The sequence below is a fragment of the Taudactylus pleione genome, unplaced genomic scaffold (genome assembly GCF_031769625.1).
Source record: "Taudactylus pleione unplaced genomic scaffold, aTauple2 ptg000256l, whole genome shotgun sequence".
Lineage (NCBI taxonomy): Eukaryota > Metazoa > Chordata > Amphibia > Anura > Myobatrachidae > Taudactylus > Taudactylus pleione.
In genome coordinates this window covers 13,843,747-13,871,258 of record NW_028284658.1, presented here as the reverse complement: position 1 = coordinate 13,871,258, position 27,512 = coordinate 13,843,747, and the positions used below count along the sequence as shown (strand labels likewise).

At 42.4% G+C, this 27,512-nt stretch overlaps 1 long non-coding RNA gene across 1 annotated transcript in view; it reads left to right on the top strand.

Moving 5' to 3' along the window:
• LOC148514957 (uncharacterized) overlaps positions 1–27,512 on the top strand; it is a 132,530-nt gene that overhangs the window by 46,086 nt on the left and 58,932 nt on the right. Inside the window, exon 2 of the long non-coding RNA XR_015879449.1 lies at positions 20,595–20,712. This is a non-coding gene — a long non-coding RNA (uncharacterized LOC148514957). The remainder of the gene's footprint in view (positions 1–20,594; positions 20,713–27,512) is intronic.

The window sequence follows — 27,512 nt, the reverse complement described above, 5'->3', positions numbered from 1 at the left end:
CAAACAGCTTATGCTGATTAAAATTCTATGCATGCCTATATTCTGCTTGCGAAATGCTACGTTACAGTGTCAGCGGCTGTGACACTGCAATATAGCATTTCACATGCAGATATACCTACAGTCACACAGAATATAGGCATGCCGCATAAGCTGCGTGTGCATCCTATTCGCTTTGCAAATAAGAAATTTTAAAGAAAATAGGATGCACAAAAAGACACGGCACTGCAAAGTCACGCCACGACATGCTGCAACTAGAAGGACTGTTTAATGCGTAAGGGAGCTAGATGTATGTGGACACATCCATAACAGCCAAGATGCAAATCCACTTGCAAATCTCTGGGCAACTGTAAAGAAACTCAAGAAGAAGACAATCACCACCAACAAGAGTGGCCTCACAGAAGAACCTATCTGAATATGGCATAGGGATGAAGACCGAGAGGGGCCATGTTGGGGTTGAGTATTTATTTAATAATTTTCTCCTTTTGTTCCTGCAAAGACCATTGGCGATTATCATCATGTAATAGTATATGTCCAATAATATTTTTGCCTGCTCCTTTATTTTCTTATGGATGATGAAACTGTGACACTCTAATGAACAGCAGCCAAACCGATGATTATAAACAACAAAGGATATCATACAAAGTATTGATAGTTGTAAACAGTGTGTCAATAATAGAATTTATAGAAAAAGTGTGACTTTGTTTTACATTCCTTGTTTGTCTAATAATTTCCACACCTCTGTACTCTCGTGTCTTATAATAGTTGCTCAGATCATAAGGTAATGTAATTATTTGTAATAATATAATTTGTCCATTAGGTGTCTCTCTTCTGGTCTATAATTTGTCCATTAGGTGTCTCTCTTCTATTATGGTCGACATGATACATGTTAACCACATAATATAACATATGGATGTTGCTCAATCATTACTAAACAAATGTTTAGTTTTGGGGAGGTGCTGTATTTAAAGATCAATGCCTATCTTTTATGTAAATTTTTTTACTTTATAATATTTTTTTTAACCTGGAGAGATAGGATTAGCATATTGGAATAAATATTAAGTGAGTTTTATTAAAAAGAACATGGCAGGAATGGGAATGGTGTGTGTGTGTATATGGTTGAACTGTTTTGCAAGTTACAGGCAGTGAAATGTAATCAGCATCAATATTTAGCGTGGATGAAGAGCTGGTAGTAGGCGGAGGAAAGCCTTTTTAAGTGGATTTCATGCCCTATGCATTCCTGTAAAGTTCATTAATTTTGCATGCGTGTGTGCGTGTGTGCGTGGAGTATTGGTGATATGATTTTGGTACTTGGGAAGGAAACTTATGATTAGGGTGGGGATGGTTTAAGGTAATTTGCTGTTTGTGAAGGATTTAGGCCTCCATCTTGGGCCAGTGTATAATTGAATGACATCATCCATAAGAAAATAAAGGAGCAGGCAAAAATATTATGGGACATATAGTATTATATGATGATAATCGCCAATGGTCTTTGCAGGAACAACAGGAGAAAATTATTAAATAAATACTCAACCCCCAACATGGCCCCTCCCCATGAAAATGAAATGAGCACCAGTGATCAAAGTCTGGTTTTGTACCGCAAAATTGGAGGGGTTAAAAAACATGGGGTTCACCCGGAAAAGCTGAAACCAGCACCAGGTTATGACAAGCTGGTTCAAGACCAAAATCATGGTATTGAACCAGCTGTGTAAGAGGTGTTTAAAGCAGGGGTGAGGAACCTTTTTTCTGCCGCGGGCCATTTTAATATATATAACATTATTTGCGGACCCGGTGCAGACCACGCTCCCTCTGTGTGCCATCACATGGGGGTGGGCCCCACAATTGCCAGTGATTACAGCAATGCCCGGAGCATCCTGAGGATTCTCTGGGGAGCTGTAAAAGCAGCTATGTTACCATCTGAAGAGTCCTTAGGACACTCCAGGTTGCACTACTGCATAGATTCTGGCTGCAGGGTGCCATTCTAGACACCCTGCTAGTCAGATGAGGCTAGCCGAAAAAATCTCAGAGGGCCAGACCAAATGGTTCCGTGGGCCTTATATGGCCCCTGGGCCTGAGGTTCTCCACCCCTGTTTTAAAGGATCTTAAGTGTTATAAGCATGGGGCTGGTTTTTCATTGGATTGGTGAGCCTTTTTTGCAGGGAAGCACTGTGAAAAGGAGACCCTATACTGATGGTTTTCCGTTATAATGGCATACTCCTCAAAATTTGGGAAGGGGGAGTTGGAACTTATTGTGTGTTATGCTCCCATTGTGCATCATATTGGGGGCATAGCTGAGAATCATGCGCCCCTTATCATGCTGGTGGAATGCCTTTCTGAGCTGCTGGGGTGCTCCATCCCCTCTTTGCAGTCAAACAGTCAACGTTTCAACAAAATATATTGTGATTCTATTCAACTAACAAAGGGCCTGATTCAGACCCACTCGCGAGCGGCTGTCCGCTCGCAAGTGGGTCGATGTTATGCACTGAGCATGCGCACGATGGAGGGAGCTCCGTCGTGCGCATGCGCGACGAGCGAAGGAAAGTCCTTTGCTCGTTGTGTCCGATCAAAGGGGGCGTGCTGTCAATGTTGATTGACAGCACGCCCCCTTTGGTGGGCGTGCCTCCCTGACGGGGGCGTTCCCACGGGAACGCCTCCCGTCAGAAGCCGGCCCACTGACATCACTAGTGATGTCAGTGGGAGTGATTTTGGCTCTGATAGAGCCAAAATCACTCCGGAGCTTGCGGTTGAAAACCTCAACCGCAGGCTCCGGCTCGCAATTTCGATGGTCGCGATGGTCTCGACCATCGCGGCCATCAAAAAGCACGCTCGTATAGCCTGTGGGTGGTGACCCACAGCTATACGAGCGTCCAGGAGGACGCTCCATGAAAATGGAGCCCGGCCCTCATTCAGAGCGTGCGCTCTGCTCAGAGCGTACGGCTCTGAATGAGGGCCAAAGTTTGCTCTTTGTTTTTCTGTTTGTTCACATGTGCCTAGTTATCCACCCTGTACAAGTTGCATGCCCACATTCCGTATTTTGAAGCTGGCGCCAGAAAATATTATGCACAAACTTTTGCAGGACTGCAGGTCCAGCTGGGAATGTGTAAATGGGAGAGAGGAGCAAGTCATTTCAGTGTTCTGTGTGTTATCACTTTATGACCGGATCCTTCATTAATCAAAGCTTTTCAGTTTCTCAGAAGATGTACAGGGCATGGAAGTCTGGGAAAATGATGGGCAGTGTTAACATCCTGTCTTCCCATTCTTCCATTTCAAACAACAGCCTTATTGCTGGATCTTTGCCCCTGTGTAGTTGTCATAACCTGTGGTTTCTGGTATTGGGATCAGTTGTGCTGCACGTCAGATGGGATGATCTAATTAACAGCACAGTGTAGTTGCTTGCAGCATGTAACCGTACATCGCTCCATCAGACAGCGGATTTTGTACTGTGTATGCGTTCTGTATCATTACACCACTCGCCGCATTACTGGGTCACACCATCGTAAGGTATGTACCCACTTTAAATTAATAATGTACATGGCTTTAAATTAATAATGTACATTGAGTGTTTTTATTCAACTTCTCATTATTATACCTTTAATTTTTTTGCAGAATGGTCTAATTCTGTTATACTAATTCTAAAGATTTGTTTTCCTGTACAAAATGTCCCTAAAAGGTATAAAAAGGTGTCCAGCTGACGGGCGAAGGCCAAAAGATGATCTCTGCCATATTCAGTTAAGTTTACAAATCAAAGTAAAGTGTCTTAGCACAGCGTTGTAGTTTGCTATTTTATGCTACCTGCTGGGTCTACGATGCATCTCATTTGTTCTTTAAAAATATGTACATGACATCACAAAACCTCTTTAAGGCAAATTTGCTATTTTAAAAATATGTAAATTAATGTAAATTTATTCTGCTGACTGATGATTGGCTAGAGATAACTGAAAGAAAAAATATCCTGTGTTGGAAAGGTGGTGGAATATGAGTGGCTGTGAGCCAGTCACAACCAATGCCCTCCTCCATGACACTAAACTCTTATGCCTTCTATTGTAACTGTTTCTGTGTGACTGCTACAAATTCAGCAATCAGCACCTAACTGTCACAACCCTGGCTAGTTTTTTTACCTTTTGCCTTGATACTCAACCCTGTCAACTGTCCCGTGGATCTGTGTGTGCAATTCGCCTGGGAGATCTGCTCTAAATCATACTGGCTGTAACACTTCTGCGATTACATTTGGACTGAGCTCCTTTCCACACTGATTGTTCACCTGGGCTCTCCTCTGTCTGTGAACACTGCTAGGCTTGATTGGAATTGCAGGTGTAGTTCTGACTCTCAGTGCTGCAGATATGTTTGCCCTACACTACTCTGAATGCTACTGCCAGACCACCTGACTGTATCCACCAATTCCTGCTAGAACCAGAGTATAAAGATCCTCCTCTGACAGCACTCAGTGCCTGAACATCTCGTTACTTCCCGTGGGGTATAGTTCGTGCTACTTCTGAGTACAATGGTATCCCAGGCTCCTGCTCCTGCTGGTTCCTAGACCAGTTCATCCGGAAATCCTGCTTACAGCAATACCTGGTAAATCCAGAAATCCTGCTAATTGCAATACCTGGCATATTTGGAAATCCTGCTAACAGCAATACCTGGCATATCCAGAGGTCCTGCTGCAGCATGACCTGTGTTCCTGAGTTCCTAGTGTGAAACCTTAGCTTCTAAGTAACGCGTTCATTCCATGCTACTTCAGTATGGAGTCAGCTCCAAGTTACAAGGTCATTCCACGCTACTCCAGTGCAGAGTCAGTTCCAAGTTCATTCCATGCAACTCCAGTGCGGAGTCAGTTCCAAGTTACTCATTCCACTCTACTCCAGTGCAGAGTCAGTTCCAAGTTCATTCCACGCTACTCCAGTGCGGGGTCAGTTCCAAGTTCATTCCATGCTACTCCAGTCCGGAGTCAGTTCCAAGTTCCAAGCTGCCCATTCCACTCTACTCCTGTCTGGAGTCAGATCCAAGCTCCAAGTTATCCTTTCCACTCTACTCCATTCTGGAGTCAGATCCAACTCCAAGTTCATTCCATATTGCTCCAGTCTGGAGTCAACTCCAAGTTCACCAGTTCAATTCTCATTACTCCAGTTCGGAGTCAAGTTCCAAGTTCACCAGCTCAGTCCACGTTGCTCCAGTCCAGAGTCCAAGTCCACATTATTCCAGTCCAGAGTCAAGTTCCAAATCCTTCAAGTTCAAACCTCGTTATTCCTGTCCAGAAATCCAGTACCAGTTCACTTAAGTTTAAAGTCTACAGTTTCTTTTCCAGGTTCAGCGATTATGGGAAGACTCTTTCCTTCAGTCTATTCAGCTAATCTTCCTGCCGGTCCCAGTCCGGTTCCTCCAAGTCACCTACTGATATCCTGTCCAGTTCAGCAAGTCTTCCTGCCGGTCCCAGTCCAGTTCCTCAAAGTCTTCTACTGGTTCCACTCCAACGTTACAAGTTTCCTGTTCCTGTCATTTATCACCAAAGGCAGTTCTCACTGCTATACAATTCTTTTGCAAATAGAGCTATTTACCTCAACCATGGTTCCAGTCAAGCTGGTCTCCGCTGAATCCAATTCAACACCTGAGTCAGGTAATTCTCAGACTCCAACCGTGACACTAACATGGTGTGGAACAGCTCACACCTGGAAATAAGTTGTAATTTCTTATATTGGACATTTGCCTTACAGTACATACAGAAGATGAGGGAAGCTACTTTATGTACTCACAGAGGTCAGTGTAATAAAAGATTTAAATATTAACAAGAAAACTAAATATATCTGTATCTCCCCACTCTTTCTCGTTCCTTAACCACCTCCTCATATTTGCAACTCTTCCTTTCCCTTATTTTACTGTATTCCTTAAGTTTAACTAAAAAATAATTAAAATAAATAAATTAAATGAACAGAAAGTAGCCAATGAAATAAAGTTGCCCCTATGACCCCTTATTCAGATGACTTAATTAAGACATTAACAAGGCTACAACAGGTGGAGAGAAAAAAAGGACATTTGTATTTAAGGGGTGGTCCAAAAGTTGCAATGTATTGTAAAATGCTTGGATGCTTATAATAAATTGTTTACCTTAGACTTTATTGCATCCCAATTTAGTTTGTGTTGAGCTCAGGGGGTGGGATCCCAATCAGTGAGCACACAGACACATGTTTGTAACTTTAGTTATTCGTGATCAGTTAGGCTGCATAGATGTTGGCTGCAATAGTCAGTTTTAGATTCTAAGTGTTAGATTATAAGTGTAATTACAATTTGATAACTAAGGCGGAGTTACGCCAGAGTTAAGCTGGAGGAAAACTGAGGGAAAACCTCCTCAAAACCAGAACAGTTTCTGAACGACATCAAGCAACATATTTATGTGAATTACCGAATTCACCATCTGCTCTTGTATGAATATCCAGGAAACTCCTTATTGCACTCGCTGCTTGGACATTGCAAGTACTTCCCTATCTGCGTGCTGCTTTTGTTGATTGATCTTTGCTGTTCATAACACTTCTGACTGCATCGGCTCTGTACATTGTAATTTATGCCTTCATAATACAGAAATTCTAGTTTGTATTGCCTTTTTCCATTGCCTCACATCTAACAACTTTAATCATTCTTTTAAGAACTAATTCCTTCACCCACTACTCATATACCTCCTTTATATTTCACTTTTGGAGCTGCACTCATACAATAGCAGCACTGTTCTTTTACCTGTATGTTTGAACATTTAACAACTTTTATCCATATTTTCGCTATATCACACAGCCTCCACTCCAGTTTTCATCTCACTTATTACCTTGTCCACAGCATGAACACTCTTACTTCAAACACCCCCTTTATTCAGTGCCCACATAATTCCTCTACTTTATCCATCCCTATCCTTCCCTCTTGTCTCCTCCACTTGCTGTTCCTCCTTTGTTCTCTCATCAGGCTACCTTCCAACCCACTGCTTCTTTCCCCCGCCTTTCCTGTTCCTCCACTCTCAGCCACCTCCCTCCATGGCCTTGCTACCCCACCACTAAGCCCCATTCCCTCCTGGTTCTGCTTGCCACCTCCAGGGCTGCCAAGAGAAATTCTGGGCCCGGGTACAGCAACATCGTGTGGGACCACTCACTTGGACTAAAGTAGTCACTACTATATTAGGATGGTGGTACAGTCCCATAATAGCTGCATTTTTTTTTAGCAAAATGTATTTAGATACTAAAATGTAACACAATAATTAAAGTGCTACAACTTTATTTTGTACATCTCTCATGTAAATAACACATAAACAAAATCTATTTTCTGTCATAGAGATAGATGAATAAAGGACTTAATTTTGACATAACATCAGGTCATCTTAAACACACACATATCCTAACCCGCTGCTCCATACTCCTTCCTCACTATCTACCCCATCTGTGTCGCCCTTGTCTGTCTGCCCCTCCCCTTTAGAATGTAAGCTCTCAGGAGCAGGGCCCTCTTCCCTCACCATAAGTAGGGGGAGTAGAGGAGAAGCACGTATCATTTACTCATAACTCCCCAATTGGCACCTAACACTTGGTTGCTGAGGCCCAGCTGCTTGTGTTATACAGCTATGTTTATAAACCATGCCCTTGTCCTGCATTGTTTTGTTTTACTATTAACTGTTTTTGTTGTGTGCTCATTTATGTTCTGTGTAAGGTGCTGCGGAACCTTTGTGGCGCCATATAAAGGATAAGGATAATAATAAAAACATAATAAAGACATGCACCTGTATATATGGCTGGCCCTAAAATAGGGTTAATTGCATAAAAATAAAATTGTAAAAAAGAAAACGTGCATTGTGCACTTGCAATATTACTGGTTTGTAAATGCCGCCAATGTCTTCAATTACCCATTGCATTATATATTGGTCAAGGTACTTTATCTAAAGGACTAATTCTTCTCACCAGGTGGAAAGGAACCAACACAACACCAGTTTACTACTTTAATTCCAGAATATAAATATAAATCAATTTTTATTACAATTTTTTTGTTTCAAACACAAAAAGGCCTTATTTTTAGAACCTTCCATTTATATTTTTAGCAAATCCCTTGCTGTCACAGTTTATATTTAGCTCCAATTCAAGCACAGAAATGTCATCTATTTGTTTATATCAGGAGGAGGGAGCTGGCAGGTTTTGTTTAATCAGTTTCATTTATCAGAGAGAGACCTTTGATTGTCACTAGAAAAAGAGTCAGTTCTGTAGATTTCATTCCACAGTTCAAATTATTAGATGCAACAACTCTATTTAACTCAATGGGATCTTCCTAGTGATAATGTTTTTTACAAAATTTAGCTAATCCTATCAATAAATAAACATATTTAGTTATTGTCTTTAACTATATCTAGTCGTTTAATTTCTCAGGTTCATCTAAATCCTTCACAAAACGAACAAAAAAAAACCCCTCTCTTGACTGGGTTACTTTAGGTGAATTAATGACCCTTTTTAGTGGGACGATGATGGATAATCTCATGTATGAAGGGTGAGCAGACAGATTGATAGAGAGCAAGGCAGAAAGATATGATTAAAATGGCTGGTTTATTTCATTACTTTCATCAATGTCACTGATTATTATTGAAAGAAATCAAACTCAAGAACACATGATAGTATTCATCACTTGGCACTGCCCTTTCAGGACACTTTATGTTCCGCTATTAATCTGTTGTCAATAATAAAATAAATAAGAATAACTTATACAGTAACTGTGTAATCAGATGCACACACTTTATAAATTATACCACTATTCATAGTTATCAATGATAGGTTTTAAATGGGAAATCATTTCTGCTAATGATGGAAACATATGATTGGTTTTGAGACATTAAGAAAAAGGCATTTTCTGTGCATGAAAAGTACACTTGGCAAGGGTGGCAGCTGTTTCTGTAGGCTGATTTGGTAGACCATCTGTCACAATTGCTGTGGTATGGACTTTGAGAGTTTGAGATCCATCTTCGGACCAGCTGAAGTAGGAGTGTGGGTGAAACTGGGAGACTTGATGAGTAGTCTGCTCATGGAGCAGGTTTGGGCAGAAGCTGAGATGCAAACCCCAGACTGGACTCTGCCTCTGGATGCAGAACTGGAATACTAGCCGCGAGGACCTGGAACCGGTCGTACAGCACTCAGCCCCAGCACCTAAAGACAGGGGCCTAAGGCTAAGAACCCACTACTGGGAACCAACACCAAAAAAGAGACTCAGAGCTGCATAGTACCAAACCTGGAATAAAAAAAACCCTCAGAACTAGTGTCAGAAATGGGGAACTCAGGGCGACAAACCACAGGGGCTGTATCGTCCTGAAAATCACACCCCAACACACAAGCCTGGAACTGGAATCAGAACCTGGAACTCATATCTGAGAGCGGAAACACAATACACTGGACCCCTGACTGAACCAGCCGGAACCTGGAAACTAGAGTTAAGCAGTTCAGTTTTACTCGGTTCTTTCCTCAAAATTAGTATCGGATTTATCTTATTCGCTGTTCAAAACATGTGATAGCCGGTTAGCCAATAAGATTAATTTTATAGATCCAAACTTAACCAAGCCAAAACAGAACCGCTCCTTTATACTGGAAACCGCAAACCACCACAGCTCTGGAACAAGACTCTTGAAACTGTCATGATACACCCAGATACATTTGATAGAGATTGGGAGCAGCACTATAACTGTACTTTGATAGATGCTCAGAACAATGTGTAGAAGGCCGAAGTTCCAAAAGCTAGTACGGATTGTTGGCGGAGACCAGGGGTGCGGAGTCTAAACCGCCCGCAATTTTCACCATGGGCCCTTGCAAGAAATTTTGGACTTTGTGGCATCCGACCAGGCAGGTCGTGGCCCCCTGGCTGGGTCACTTTGTACTAGCGTGGAAACAGGAAGTTATGCAGACATGGTATGGTATGAAGAACTTTAGCTGGAGTAAACAGAACCAGCAAAGCAGGATACGAATCTGGGTTGTAGCAGGCCAGTTACTCAGGATTCTAGCTGAAGGATGGCAAACCAGCAATACAGGATACAAATCGGAGTTGTGACAGTCCAGCTACTCAGGATTCCTGCTGGAGGATGACAAACCAGCAATGCAGGATGCGAATAGGAGTTGCAGCAGGCTAGCTCCTCAGGATTCTAGCCGGAGGATGGCAAACCAGCAGTGCAGGATATGAATCAGAGTTGTATCAGGCCAGCTACTCAGGATGCAGACACTGGAACCAACAGGACCACTGGCAAGCAGGGGAACACAGCCACCAGGAACAAGGACCAGGGCTCACGCAACAAGGCAAGAGCTATACCCAGCAGTGTTTGTCAGTGTGGACAGGAATATCAAGGAGGGAGGAACCAATCAGTGGGCAGCCCCAGACAAGCCCCCTAATAGACAGATCTTGGGCAGCTGGAGTGCTGCACATCTCTATGCTCAGCTCCTGACCCCACAATTTCCCCCACTGCCACCAGGCATCCTGTTGCCTAGGCCAGAAGTAACCTGGTGTGCCAGTCTCCTAGGGAAGACTGGGATTTGCCAAAGAAACAAGCCACAGCTTCTTGTAACAGAAACTCAGAAACAGACCTGGTATAGATACTCACAACAAGAGAAGCCAGCACCAGTACCAGGCTATGGAGGGCAGTCAGGGTAACTGAGTGAAAGTCCAGGTAAGCATTTGTGCAGGAGGCACTCTTGGAGATAACCACAGTAGAAGGAAGCCAGAGGTCCAGGTGAGGAAGGCAGAAATACAGAAGACTGCAAAGATGCAGAAATGCTGGTAGGTATGCAGAAGACCACTGAGCAGGACACTGGTGAGGCCGGCAGATGAATCGATGCTTGCTGAGCAAAGTATAGCTACAGGTGACAGTGGTAGAATTCCAGACACAGAAATACAATAGGTAACAGGAACAGCATGGGAATGACTGAAGCCTGGGGACTAGGAACTATCCCAGAATGAAAGTGTTGCTCTGTACTTAAGAGCAGGTTTAAATAGACTGCAGTGAGCATGACTCCAGTCAGGGATTGGGGAGTTACACTGGGAACCCCAAGATGGCTGCACCCATGCCGCCGATCAATTTGTAAAACAGGGTAGGTGGTGGGTCTATTAGCGCACAACCTCAAGCAGCTTAGTCACTATAAAAAGGGGTATCCCTAACCCCAGTGGTAGAATGCACAATTATTGAAATTTTAAAGTGACACTGGTGCTAAAGGTGATCTTTAGTTAAATACTTTATTTTATGGATGGAACACGATAAAAGCAATAAACTTCAAATATCAATAAAGCCATATTGACATGGATTAAAGTGCATATGAATGAAGGGCTGGTATCTGCATAGAATAATAGATACAATAGTTCAAATTCAATACAGAAATAAAGATATAAAAGAAAATTTTTTATAAATCAAGTGCATATAATGCAGCAGCAATGGTGACACTGATTAAAGTGCATATGAATAAAGGGCTGCCACATCCATATCGCCAGGAAGAGATTTGCATAATTGGGGGCAAAAATAAAAATAGAAAAATCGATCTGACAGGAAGAATAAAGAAAAGCTTTGAGAAACACCTTGAAGATCACCAGGCAAAAGGTTCAATAACGAAGGAGGAGAAAGAATTTTTGGACATTAACAATCCATTAACACCAACGATTTATAGTTTACCCAAAATTCACAAAAGTGTTACGGACCCACCAGGTCGACCAATTATAGCAGGAACAGAAAGCCTAAGAAGTAACCTCTCAGACTATGTCAGCCACCATATTCAGTCTATAGTGAAAGGAAATCCCTCATATCTAAAGGATACAACAGATACCCTCCAAAATATAAAATTAAATGGGATATCATCATGGTATCTGCAGATATCACTTCCCTATATACCATCAGACAACATACAAAAGGCATTGAAGCCACTTCCTGGCACTTGAACAAAACCAATATGGAAGAAAAAAAGAAGGATTTTATCATAGACTGTATCCTTTTTATACTTTTTAACAACTATTTTTATTTTAATGGTGATTATTTTATACAGCGAGTGGGCACAGCCATGGGTACCAGGTTTGCCCCCAGTTACACAAATCTCTTTCTGGCAAAATGGGAGGAAGATGTCGTGTTCAACCACCTGATGTGGGGGTCAAACCTGGTATCCTGGAACTGCTATATCAATGATATCCTGTTTTTTTGGAGAGGAACAGTTAAAGATCTGAAAATATTTTGTAATCATTTGAACAATAACTCTCTCCACATCAAATTAACATTCAATATCAGCAGAGAAACCATCAACTTTCTTGATCTCACCATCTACGCAGAAGACAATATGCTGAAAACAAAATGTTTCCACAAACCTATGGACATTAAACCGCTTTATACACAGGAATAGTGAGCACTTCAATCGATGGCTGGAAAGTGTTCTGAAAAGCCAATTCCTGCGGGTCAAGAGAAACTGTACTGATGGTGAAACATGCAAGGAACAAATGGAAATGATGGAAGAGAAGTTTTTATCCAGAGGATATGATAGAAAAAACATATCGAGAAGAAAAGAAGAAGTCTCCAATATGGATAGAGAAACCCTTTTTATACCAAAGGAAAAGAAAAATCAAAGTGAAAGAATGGGCTGTTATCACCCAATACGGATCACACCACTCGCTTTTAGAAAATATTTTTAAAAAACACTGGCATATTTTATAGAAAGACTCAATTTTATCTACCTTTTTACCCTACAAGACAGTTTTTATTTATAGAAAGGCGGACAACCTCAAAAACAAACTTGTCAGAAGTGCCCTTGATCAAAACAATAGTAATCCCATAAGAATTAAAGGGTTCCACCGCTGTGGATTATGTACAGGGTATTATGTGCAAATGGTACCAAGGAAAGAAAACAAATATACCAGTTTCACTATCAAAGGAAAAAACTCAAAATCAAAGACTTTATCACGTGTCATACTGCAAACGCTGTGTATTGTGTTAAGTGCAAATGCGGACTATTTTATATAGGCCGCACCTCTAGAGCCCTCAAAACAAGAATGGCCGAACATACACAGAACATTAAGAAAGGCCTGGACACGCATGCATTATCATATAATTTCAAGAATAAGCATGAATGTTCCACAATCATATTGTTAAAATGATCGGAATTGAAAATGTAAAGAACAATTGGAGAAACAGGGACAAGGAAACATGATTGGCACAAAGAGAGATGGAGTGGATCCATAGATTTAAAACTCTAATCCCTGAAGGTCTTAATAAAGATTTCGAACTCATGTGGTTCCTCTAGCCAACCAAGGGACCATCCTTCCACTGCCTTTTTATCCAATTCCTAGTCCCCTGTTTTCACTTTCCAACATCCTTTTATAATCCTACTTATATTCCTCTTTTTTAGTCCTTTATGCTACTTCATCTTAAAGCCCCTTAATAAGAACTTTTGGTTTATTTTATAAACATTTTAATCATTTCCTCTTCTTTCTATTTTATGGCTAAACCTACAACAAAATGACGGATAAGCATCTCTGAACACCATAGAACTCTATATTATAAGAAAAATGTCCACAAAAGCAATCATCTACAAGAAAATGTCCGACAAGGCACTTCCTGACACTAGAGTACCCAGGATTGTGAAAAGTGCTGAGACCGGAAGTTGATGGCCGCGCACTTCCGGTTTTGCGGATAGGAAAACTGGCCTGAGACGGTGGGGTACGGAAGGTGCGCTCGCCCTGTGGGTGTAATGATGGTGGGGGAGTGTTGGACTGTGTATGTGGTTGCTAGTGTGTGTGGTGTGAATGAGTGGGGAGGGGTGGACCAATGGAATGACATAGGCGGACACAAGGTGGGAGTAAATGTTTTTATTGGAGTAGTCACAGTGCTTCTCCTATATAGTCCCGGGCAACAAGGTGGGTGAGAGAGGTGGGGGGGGAGGGACTATATAGGAGAAGCACTGTGACTACAATAAAACCATTTACTCCCACCTTGTGTCCGCCTCCATCATTCCATTGGTCCACCCCTCCCCACTCATTCACACCACACACTAGCAACCACATACACAGTCCAACACTCCCCCATCATCATTGCACCCACAGGGCGAGCACACCTTCCGTACACCACAGTCTCTATCCAATTTTACGCAGGACCCGGTACGCCTGCGATCGGGAAGTGCAGCACCCCACTCACTCATATAGCACACCTTTCAGCCCACTAACATATAACATCTGCCCACACAGCAGAGCACAGTCCTACCCAACCATCACCAGGAAAACTGGCCTATTTATTAGATCGCTCGCCCTCCTGCACCATACAACCAAGTGGGAGAACACAACCAAGTGAGAAGGAGGGAACCTTTTAAAACATATTTTGAACATAATTGCCAAACCAGAAGTGATGGGAGAACCACTTCTGGTGATGCAATCGCAATCTGCTTTAAAAGGAGAACTGACTTTCTCCTGCACACATCCTTGAAAAAGAGCTACAGAGCTCAAAACGCATTGGTACTGCTGTGCAGGACATTACCAAACCCCAAACCTGTGAGTGTCTGGACCAGGGTGCTGTCCGGAACCCGTTTCTTACCCAAAGAGACACCTACTACTAATGGCATGTAATTTCAGCCTGACAGAACAATCTGGACACTATAATTGGACTTTTTCATGGCACTGAGGGCCTGATTCAGACCGATCGATATTTGGCCACTGCACATGTGCACGCTGGAGCCGGCTCCGACGTGCACATGCGTGAGACCCGGCTAGCGACGGGCGCTCCGTTGCTCCGGGTCTCGCACCAAAAGGGGTCGGCTATCGATTTTGATCGACAGCTCGCACCATTTTGGAGGCGGGCAGGGGGGGGCTGTCCAAACGGAGGCGTTCCCGATGGAACGCCTGCCATTTGAGGGTGGCCCCACTGACATCACGAGTGATATCAGTTGTGAGCTTCCAGCTCTATTAAGAGCCAGAACCTCACTGGGGCCTGCGGGTACGAGGTCCTACCGCAAGGGTCTCGTCGCAAGCCCCAATGGTCGCGATGGTCTGGTCCGGCTCTGAATCAGGCCCTGAGTCCCATGATTTACTAATTTCATGCACGTGGCAGCTCTCTATTCATATACACTTTTAATCAGTGTCACCATTGCTGCTACATTATATGCACTTGATTTTTATATTTTATTATTTTTATTTCTTTATTGAATTTGAGCTATTGTACCTCTTATTCTATGCAGATTGCAGCCCTTCATTCATATGCACTTTAATCCATGTCAATATGGCTGCTTTTTTTATTGATATTTTGAAGTTTATTGTTTTGATCGTGTTCCGTCCATAAAATAAAGTATTTGTTAACAAAAGATCACCTTTAGCGCCGATCAATTTGTTTACATTCGATGGAGAGCAGAGATGCTGCTGAGGTACAGAGGATGTGTGGAGTACAGTGATGTAGCAGCGCCAAGTGCAATAAGTGGGGCTAAGACCCCAATTTGTGATAGGTTTGTGTGAGCCAGTTTCAAGGCTATAGCATAGATGTGATATTGTTGAACCAGGAAGCAAAGATGGAGAATAGCGAGGAACCAATGGCAGAGCCATGATGGGCACTGACCAAGAGGTGAGCAGGATATCAGAATGATATGTAGAAATCACTGAAAAGGATGCTTAAAAATGTATTGGGCCTGATTCAGGGCCACACACTATGCTAATATTGATGAGGTTGAGCATTTTATTGCCACTGCGCATGTGTGAAACTGTCTTAAAACCCCTATGGCGAATGCATTACACAAAGTGTATGCACAAAGCTGCTGTTGTGATTGAGACGGACGATTTCAGAAATGTCTTGGAAAAGTGCTGGGTGTTCCTTTGCGGTGACTAAACAGATTCACGGAGATGGTCTGTCTTAAGGGAGTGTTATGGGAGTGTCACAAGCATGTCACTGAAGTGTTTGTACACACAGACGCTCAATCGTTCACTCTGAAGACCATACTCGGGCAGAAAATCTGCACCTGCCATAGGACTGGTGCAAGTTTCGATGGTCTTTGCAGTGCACTGGGGGTGGTGATAAGCTCTGTGCACCGTGTGCAGAGGGAAAAAACATATCACTGGAAAACCATCGATGGTAGTTAACCATTGAAGGTTGATGGCCATACTTAGTGTAAATGTTTTTGTTCACCTTGAGCATATGTAGGTGCCCCTCCATGTTACAGGTATTGAAAGGGCCCAAGAACAGCACTTTGTGCCACCTTTGTTGGATTGTAGGTTCATATTGGAATGTGCAAGGTGAGTAAAATAGTTGCTTCATTTCAAAGTCTCGGCAACTGTTACTTTACAAAAACTCCCTTCATTTATATCGACTTTCTTCATGGTCAGTTTTAGAACTTTTTTAAAATTAATCTAGAAAGTTTGAGGAAATATCTACCTTTTATCACGTCTTTATAGTACAGATTAATGTTCATATCATGTTTGTAATGTGCCTAAGATTCCGCTTTCCCATATAAAGTGTGTCTGAAAGGAGCAAAAGATGCCCTTTCACCAAAATAATTATTTTACTGGGATAAAAAGTATTTTCAGTTCTTAGCTAAAGAGTGAAACTAACCATCATTTTAATCTCCCTCACTTTAAGAACCCATTGAATCTCATTTGAATTCCTCATCATGCAAAATATAATTTTTGCATGTGGATCTATGTGCTTCTGGGAAAACAGGCCATTCATGCCTGCAGAACGTCAGCTGTACATAAATTCACTTGCATTTTTGCTCATTTTCTTTTAGGGGTATATTTACTAAGGTGAGAGTTTTTAGAAGTGGAGATGTTGTCCGTAGCAACCAATCAAAGATTCAAGCTATTATCTCCTAGTGTGCGCTAGTTAAATATTTAGTAGAACCTGATTGGTTGCTGTGGGCAACATCTCCACTTCTAAAAACTCTCACTTTAGTAAATATACCCCTTAGAGTCTACCCTTTATATAACATGGTGAGCAGCGCAGTATATGACTCATAAGTGACCACCATGTCGTATCATGTGGCATACTTGGGATGTTACACTGTACCTTACATTAAGATTGGATATATGATTCATTTGTGACATGAACACACACAGGAAAAGAACCCCAGCGCTAATAAGCTAGAGCAATCTATTACCAATGCAGCAGTGAAAAAGAGGTGATTGTCAACCTAACTGACACCAATAGAACAAAAAAAACACTGCGTTCTAGTAACTATGTTGGGACATAGGCCCTGATTCAGAGCCGCTCGCTCTGACCTAGGGCCCTCCGCCATTAAAATGGAGCGTCCTCCTGGACGCTCGTATAGCTGTGGGTGACCACCCACAGCATATACGAGCGTCCAAAAAGATGGTCGCGATGGTCTTGACCATCGCGACCATCGGACTTGCGGCGGAAACCCTGCGGTAGGGTTTCCCAGCCACAAGCCCTGGAGTGATTTTGGCTCTATCAGAGCCAAAATAACTCCCACTGACATCACTAGTGATGTCAGTGGGGCCGGCTTCAGACGGTAGGCGTTCCCACCAAAGGGGGTGTGCTGTCAGTCACCATCGACAGCACGCCCCCTTTGGTGCGAGACCCGGAGCGACAGCTTGGCTGTCGCAGTCCGGGTCTCGCGCATGCGTACGACGGTGTTCCCTCCGTCGTGCGCATGCGCAGTGGGGACCATCGACCCACTTGCGAGCGTACTGCCGCTTGCGAGTGGGTCTGAATGACCCCCATAGACAATACTACACATGTGTATAAAAATATAGTCTAAATTGACCAATTTATTCAACCTTAGTAGGATTAAACACATACAATACAATATAGATAAAATGCTAATACCTATCAGTTGGATAGAGGACTGGAATTGATCAGGTTCCTAGTCCACATAAACATAGATGATGTACCACTATACCAATAGGTAGAGCTCTAAATACAAATAATAAATGACTAAGAATAACAATGGCATAAAAATATATCATTCGACTATTACGTGTATCACAAGTAAATGCAAATTGATTAGGACATGTAAGACATATTCATAATCTGGAGAAGTTCCAATTCAAGTCCCTGCAGGCATTAATATATCCCGTGTATGAGGCACTTTAGATGAAATAGCAGTGGAATCTATACATGAAATAGCATATCCCGGGAAGGTCACAATACGGCCTGAGTACCTGCCGCAGACTGAGACTCCTGTCTCTAATTAGACCAAATGCCGGGGATCATTCGACTCCGTGCCAAAAGCAGTCGGGCACTTGCACTGTGTATATAGGCGGCTCCATGGATAAGGAGAGATCTGTCACAAAAGTGTTGGACGGGGCGGCTATGGGATAGTCGCGGTGAGCGGTCAGTCGTCCTGTCTCGCTCACCAAGCACAGCCGGGGGGCAAGCAGCGGTCAGCAGCCAGCAGCTCCCCTCTCACTGACCTGCCAATAGAGAGCACGATCAGGTGGTGAATACTGACGGGGATAGCCGCATGTAGTAAATCCCAGGTCATTTGTGACATGGTTGCTTCTTTCCCACCTTGGCTTGTGCACCTACATTGTTTTGAAAGACACAATGGTGATTCTGAGTGGGAAGCACTGCCGATGTTGGACGCCCCTCTCCACAAATGCACCATATCCACCAAGCTATATAAATACTGCTGATGGAGCCATCATGGTCCCGAATCCATGAGCTTTCCTATAAAACTGCCCACAATTGTGCAGAAGCGGACACGTTACAAGCACTAGTACATTTGCTCTGTGGTTTCATTTTTTATGGTTGGAATGACCATAAGGGGTATATTTTAATCAATGTGTGAGTTAGCCCCAGAAATATAACATCGATGTTGATCGTTTTTAAATTTAAAATCAAATAAAATCGACCTTTAGTAAATATACCCATTAGAGTGTGTGTAAAGTGGTGGCAGGCAACTCCCTAAATTCTGAGAAATTACATAAAAAATACATTAGCCCATGGTTTTCCTTGTACTAAGCACAATCAGACTAAGAATATCTTTGAAGTTATAGTGCCTTTTTAAAGACAACAAATCAATCCCTTAAAAATAAATAATAATAATAATACTAATAGTTTTCTATTTAACATACTTTAACTGTGTTATAGTCTAGTGTTTACTTAGGAAGTATCTTTTTATATCTATAGCATAAACAGCATTACATTTGCTCGGTACTCCATGCTTTCTGCCGTGTACAAAATAGGCCAACTTGATATTAGTAAACACAGTACAGTAGTTCATCATTCTTTGTCCTCTTGGTTTTGTCTGAATGATGTGTTGTTTTTGTACTCATAGAAACTACAATAATACCATCTCTATTATTAAAACCTCTTAAGGCAGCATGGAACATAAACAAGTTCTATTTGCTCTTATTTACTCTTCTGTTTCACCATAGATACTCTGTAATAACAGAACTAGCTGGCACCAAATACCAGGGCCTGATTCACTACCATACGCAACTGCGATTACGCACGCAAACGGCCGATTGTTGTGTACTGCGCATGTGTGGGCATGCACAAACTAGCCATTGCGATCGGAACTGCGATCGCAATGACTACACAGACCCATAGCAGAGTGATTGACAGGAAGTGCCGTTTCTGGGTGATGGGCGGGTGGTCGGACAAACGCAGGAGTGACAGTGCGTATCAACGCCATTGCAGGGGCGTGCATAAATTATCCACTGTGATGGCCTATGCAGCCTGAGGCCTGATAGCGTGCGTGGAAGTTAGCAATTTCTGAGTAAGGTCAGTGCTTGTGCAAGTGTGCGTGAGACTGTGATGGTACTCGATTGTACCAATGGTTTCGCAGTCTTTTTAAACATTACGGATGGGGCGTAACAAGAGGTATGGGGGCCCGATAGCAAAATGTCCTCGGGGACCCCCATAGGTCTACCTATACAGAGCTCCTGTAGTTGTGCTCATTATGCAATACCCCCTGTAGTTGTGCCCCTTATGCAGTGCCCATTATACAGTGCCCCCTCTAGTTGTGCCCATAGTGCGGTACCCCCTGTAGTTGTGCCGATTATGCAATGCCCCCTTTAGTTGTGCCCATTATGCAGTTCCCCCAGTAATGCCCCTTATATTCTGCCCCCAGTAATGCCTCTAAGAATGCCCTTAGTAGTGCCCCTTATGCTGTTGCCCCCCTCCCCTGTGCAGTACTTACCTCTCTTCACGCTGGCCACTGGGCAATGCTCCAGTCCACGCCGTCAGCTCTCCCGCATAGACGCTGCCGCTGACTGGATCTAACTAGATCCAGCAGCAGGCACAGGCTCCTCTCATTGTCCCATTACTTCACCCATGCACTGCATCACTGGGTTCACTGGCCTCTGAAGCGATCAGAGGTGTCTGGATACTCTCTACCAGAGGTTCATTAATCTTCCGCAAGGAGAGCACTTAGAGGACACAATACAAGGTTTCCTAGGCGTGGATATCCACAGGGCACAGGTGCCATAGACAGTACACACATCCCCATCATTGCGCCCCATGACAACCCGGCAGACTACTATAATAGGAAAGGCTGGAATTCCATTGTGTTATAGGCCATTGTGGACCACAAGTATTGGTAAGCATTTTTTTTCTACCACTGAGTGTTTTATATTGTGTACATATGTACCAGTGTGTTTCCTTTTTTGAAAACGTATTATTCATTATTATTATACATTATTTATAGCTTCACAGATGTCTTTATTGGGTGGCCCGGATGAGCCAATGACTCGAGAAACCTTGTAAATTCAAATCTGTACTGCCTAGCGGAGGACGACCGAGGCGGATGGCTTTTCACAAGAGAGGTAAGAAAATAATATTAAATTTCAGATTGTGTCATATTCAACTCATCTGTCATAGCAGGCAATTTGTTAACAGCGACAGTTATACTTATTTTCTTATGTGTACTTGTTCACTGTGGCAGTACGGTGTACAGTATGTGATGCTTAGCTTAATATCCACTGCCCAGCTGAAACTTATCCACCAATTTATCAATTGTACATACTGTGTATTTTATATTTTATATTACAATGATGTCGTGCTAAAAACAACCAGCGTGTGTAGTTGAGGACCTAATAAGCACTTACCGATATTATTGTATGCTGCCATGATGTATCATCAATTTGAAATGGTACAAATATGTAGTTCTACTTGCTCCAGATAATGGCCCTCCGCAGAATGCAATAATCGACCGGTTGCGTGCGTATTAGCAACTGCATTCCTTGCTGAATCAGGCCCTATGTGTGTATTATCATACTCAATGGACATATTTTGATTCTGCATTCATATACAGGTAGCTTTACAGGTAACTCCATGAGATTATGCTTTTCCCACCTTACCAATTTTTTTTTTCATTAGAAATCCAAGACTATCGTTGGGGTGGGTTCCCCGTTCACATTATTGGGGATGCAGCCTACCCTTTATGGCGCTGGCTGATGAAGGGCTTCACGCAACATGTACAGTTGAGTCCAGAACAGATTGCTTTTACCCATGCCCTGAGTTCAGCCAGGAAGGCCATTGAAAATGCCTTTGGCCGCATACAGGACACTGGCACTGTCTGATGAAGCGTTGTGATGTGGACCTCCTGATCATGCCCATAGGCAAACGCAAGGGGGGTTTCCGTCTGCCTGGAAACCCCCCTCCCCAGCCCACACAATGACCACAATAGAAATATGTAGTAATATAATAGAATTTTACTAGTGCTGCATTTTCTTCTCATGATCACGAATGAAATAAACAGCACCACCTGCAGGGGTCAGTCCTAGACTGCATCGGAGCAGTCTGCATTCCTGGACATTAGTTTAGCACCTATTTGACCAGCCGTGAGAAGCACTGTGTTTACTCCAATAAAGAGGTTTTTGGTCCTACACATGAGCTTTTGCCTCTCCTTTGATTCATACACACTTGCCGCTCTACATACATTCCAGGTACATACCATCAGCCCCATCAACCACCATCCATCCACCCAAAACACTCCTCACCATCCCTCTACATTGGGCTTCGACCCCCAACCCTGCACAGACACCAGACCTGAGCATATGTGATACCCCTATATTTCTGTTAAACTACAGTAGGACTGGACACCCCTACTTCATAGTGCTGCACTCGTTGACTCACTCCCATCCACCCTCCCAGCCACCCCTTTCCTTCTCCGCCCTCTCCCCTTCCTGGCCCAGTTTTCACACCTACAAACTTCATCACACATATGAAGCGCAGCTCACCTCCAAATATTTCATATACAAAATGTAATGTACAAAAATAGAACATTCCAAATAGCATATTTTTAGTTAAAGCATTGCCTACTTACATGATATGTACATGTAATAACAAGTATAAAATCCACATAGGTAAAATATGTAACATTTTAGCACCAGAAGGCCTAGGTATTAGGCAAAATATTTGAAAATAAAATAAGGAGTTATGGTAAATTCCTGTAAACAGGATACTCTGAATTTTCCTAGCTTTCAGGAGGTTGACTATGGTCATAGTAATGGACAGGATTGTACTGTGGATAAGGTTGATTTTTGTAGTGTGGACCCTGTTGCTGTGGTGAAACTGTGGCCTGAGCTTGACTGCGACTAAACATTCGTTCTAGAAACTAGAACTGGAATTGCTGGGATTCCCTTTGGCGTTCATATGATTCCCTACTGTGACGATCCATTATGCCCATGAGCTGGGAAATAAATGAATTCTGCATATCACGCTCTGCCTGCAGGAACCTGTCTAGATGAGTGTCTTCCTGTGCGGCCATTGCAGCGTCCATTTCTTGTAATTTTTCATCCAGGACAATTGTCATTACTCGGGCGGCTTGCTCGGTTTTATTGGGTCCTTTTCTCTTTTGTGGAACCGTATATACTGCAGAAGGAAGACAGAAAAGCCAAAAATAATCAGTGAGTGTATATAAAAATAGCAGTGGTGTTAGCAAAGGTGTTTGCGGCCTTCTCCCACCTGCACACAAGCTACACTGTGCAACAGGTTTATTTTTCTTTTTTGTAAATTTGAACTGTATGAATTCCGTTTATGTGTTAAAAATGAATTTACAGTGGAGTAGTTATCCTTGAGAACTAATTGGTTACCATAGGCAACTTCTCCACTGGCACACCTCTCCACCTTTTCCACTGCTTCATACATGTAATCCAGGGTGTTATGTGTATTGTATTTTCATTTAATACTTACTGTTTTTGCATGAAACTGGGGTTTGGGTATTTGTGGGCATCCTCCTGGCACCGGCCTGTGTCTCAACAACCTCCTGAATGCTTGCTTGTCATCATGTGCTGCAGAATCTTGTGGAATATTGTTGACTGGGTAATCCAGTAGTAACTGTGGCGAGGATAGGCAAGCTTGCGAGGCTGATGGGCATGCTTACGAGGCTGATGGGCATGCTTGCGAATAATGAGTGCGTGGGGAAGCGGCGAGGCTAAATGATGCAAATTGTATCATTTTAGCACCTTCCCCCTCCAATCAGACCTGCAATTCCTGATATTATCTCCCTATCCTGCTCACTTCACTAGGAAGTGGGCGGGATGCGGGAGATCTACCCACTCTTACGGGAGTGGACCAACCGGGAGAGTAGGCAAGTATGATATTATTATAATGAAATGTTGTTGTATTGAAATATTCATCAATTAATCCTGATCAAAACATCTTTAAAGAGGTTGTCCAGTATCATGACATGGGAAGTGTGGAGTGAATGAAGACTTCCTGGCTTTGACTCCTGTCAATCAAGTGCCATATTCACGTCCAATCCTCAGTCAGGTCCTGGCAGAGGTTGTAATAGATTATTCTCACATAGAAAATCAGTGTAATGTGCAACTTAAACAGGTGTTGCCAAAAGTTTGTACAAAACTGAATATTCTGTCCTTCCCTACTGAAGAAACAGAGCACTGCATCATATTGGATCTGATAAAATGGCTCCTATAAAACATAGGATTATTGCACTGCAGAAGTTACATCAAATCAATTCAAAGCATGTTATGGCCAAACTGAGGAATGAATTAACATTTAACAAAAATGAACAATTGACAATTCTGTTTATTTAAGAATGTTAAAAAAAAATCACGAAAACAATAAAAACATAACAGCAGGATGTACTGACATAAATCAATATTTTGAAGTAAATTCAAATCAATGTGTAACATTGATTTCTGGACTTCCAAATGGAGACAGCAACAACCTACTCACAAGGAGCTCAATAAAAAGTTTATTTTCAGATTGATTCTGTTTTCTCGTGAAAACCATAGGCCGGAAAAGGTGAGAGTTGGGGATTCATGGAGAACTATCATTCTGCATAATCCATATAGCATGTACTTAACATTTAGTCAGATTAAGGTGTATATTTAGTAAATAATATTTGCTAGATATTCCCCCAAAACACTAATTAGTGTTAAGGATCCCCTGAATGTAACATTTCTCACTGCAGTGGCAAGAAATCTATGGGGGGGGGGGGGGGGGCTGGGCTGCTAAACTCTCGAATTTACCAAGCTCCGGAATGCAAAGCTGGAGTAAGCCAATAGTGTCGCACATTTTACCAGTATGCGATCTCCACCGATCCCCACTAATGCATGCACAGGCCGACGTCTGCACATAACATAAGCTATCACTCTGCTTGTAGCTCTGCATCGGGAATGGCTCTTATCGGATCCTGTGTCCTGACAGGAGAATAATACTAAATTTGAGATTTTTATTTTCACTTTACAAATTTAGTCAATGGTGTCCTCCTCTTGGCTCCTCCAAAGGCTCCCAGCCTCCCCTAGTATGTGCTTCATGAAGGTGGAGCTGCTCAGCCTCTGACTGTCGACCCAGGGGTAAATCTAGACTTTTCTTTTAGGGGAGGCGGTTTAACAGTTAATATAGACTTATTTCCTATCTATTCCTGACACCTATTACTTCTATACATCTATACTCTTACAATACAAAATTTATTAAACTTAAAACAACTTGCAAGTTTGCATTGTTCTCTGTATTAAAATACATACATCATAGGTCACCCTAATGCCGCAGGAGTTCCAAGGGAATAAAAATAAAGTGCCAGCATAGTGCAGATCAGTGTATCCAATGGCACTGTGCTGTAGATCTTATATACTGTAGTATACTCACCCTCAATAGGATGGAAGAGTGCTTTGGACATTCATTTAAAAACCTGATGTCCGTCGGTATTATGAATAATGGGATAAAATAGTCCAAACATCCAATGACAATACTAAATTGAATAAAACAAATTTACTGATATATGGCAATATACAATAAAGTATCTTAGAAACAAGTCAATAAAATAATGTATCAAATTAAAGACAAGTATTGAATAGAGATAAACAGTAAGTGGTTGTAGCAACGCATTTCACAGAGCCTACATCTGCTTCATCAGGATGGCACCTTATTTTTCTTCCCTTGGAACGCCTGCGCCATAAGAAGAACCAGCGACAGCCAAGACAGCATATACATTGCTTACACAACCACCATAGGACAAAGGTGAGAGATTGTCCAATGCCTACTCTTCTTTTAAAAAGGGTGAGTTTGTATGTACTCTCTTGTGAACCAAGACTAAAGACAGCGCTGGGACCATTTCTCCTACTCCATAAAATATTAAATTTATTTGGACCCCTTGCATTGCAACATGGTTTGTTCAGGTGCACAGTTTATTGCTTTTTTTTGCTTTGCTCCTAACTTAGAATCGAATCAGGCACATATACAATATTACCATCTGATGGTATGGGCTTACTGCTGCATTTTTTATATATGTTTTTATGTATAATAAATAGCTGTCTTTCGTGGTACTGGATGATGGTCTTTTCTTTTACCTTGTCCTATCACGACTCGAAAGTCCCCACATTCCGTTAAGGACCACAGGTCAAGGTTTCTGAAAATAAAGATACCTTTATATGTCCATACATCGCCCTTACAAGAAAGCATACATGTAAGGAACTCCACACGAGACATCCTCATTCACATCTGGGTGATTCTTAAGGGAGTTGGGACCATACTAAGCTGGGCGAAGAGCTTCATAGTCCACATATTCACATCCCCGGGTAGCTACATCGTACAGTGACGTTATTACACTGTATTGTGTTTTCCATTTCTTCTTTTTTATACCGGAGAATTACCTATACCGGAGGACGTGGGACAATCCCTTTGATGGACTTATTGTTGACTTGTTGGAACAATCCATAGCGTAAGTGAGGTTGATTTGTTTTGTTATATGCTATTAAATATAAGGTGGTGACTTATTAAGCTCTCCAGCACTGGAGTGCAGCGCCATAGGGTTTGTACATTTTTTGTTTGTATTAGTCTCTCAATATAACATAAGCAACAGGCATTTAGTAGTATGCAGCTGGTATTTTGTTATTGATGTCAATAAGTCCTTACGCCTGATAGTGTAGTACAGTCCATAATAAATTAACGGGGTATATAAAGGATAATCTCTACCTCTACCCTGTCCTCAGGGGAGGTTATTAATACCTGAATTTGCTCTCAGTCCCCGCTCCACATAAAGTGCTGGCCCATGGCAATAAATGGTGCTCACCTGGTGGTGAATGTAGCGCAATGTAGTACAAAGGAACCTCTGCTCCTGAGCCGCGGCTCTTAATTCCCCGGTGTCAGCGGGATAGCCAGGGCATGCTGCTGTCTCATGCTGGCAGCTTCCGATAACGGAACTTCCGGCATCTGGAATTTGCATTCCACCTACTGTCCAAAGCTGAAGAGTGAAATAGCTCTGGGCGTGAAACCCGGAACTTTTCCTCGCGTGGTAAACCCAGCTCCTAATTGAATATGCCCCTTAATGTGTCAACTCTAGTGTCCCGCTGCTGTCAAGTATTGGTTATGGGCTAGTGCTTAAGCAGACAGGGGCAACAGGAAGGTATTCAACTGGTTATTATCATTGAACATATTGGGGGTGATTCTGAGGTGACAGAAAGCAAAAAAGCCAGTAACTGTGCCCCTGGGTAAAGCCATGTTGCACTGCAGGTGGGGCAGATGTAAAATGTGCACAGAGACTTAGATTTGGGAGGGGCGAGTACAAATTTAAATCTAAATAAAAATAAAGCTGTCCAACAGTTGTGGGCTATTTACAGAAGAAGCCACTATTTAGTTACTACCCTTGCATAGCAATATGGTTTGTCCAAGTGCAAAGCTACTTTTTTTTTGCTTTGCTCTCAACTCAGAAATAGTTCCAATCATTCAATTTTAAACAATTTAGATTTAATTTTGATTTAAATAAAAAGTCATATGAGAAATGTGTATAGGAACAATACTTTCCAAGTATTACTTCTGTGGTGTGGCAGAGCTGGAAGGGTCCTCTGTCTGATCTCCAAGTGCTTATTCCCACCAGTGCCTGAAATGTGTAATGCTCAAGCATTGACTGCTGTAGATGTAGATGGATCTGGCTGGACAATCACAACAGCCATCCATCGCCTGAAATGCAGTAGCCCAGGTCATACAACTCTTGTGTTTCTACTAGTGGAGGAAATGGCATGTTTTTGGAAAATACAGTATTTCTCTGTTGTAGCATTTTCTTTTAATGATGTACTAATCAGAACAAACTATGGCTGAGTACTTTATCTTGGAGTTAGACCATACCATTCCAAAGATGAGTCACCAGGCAGCTGAAGTA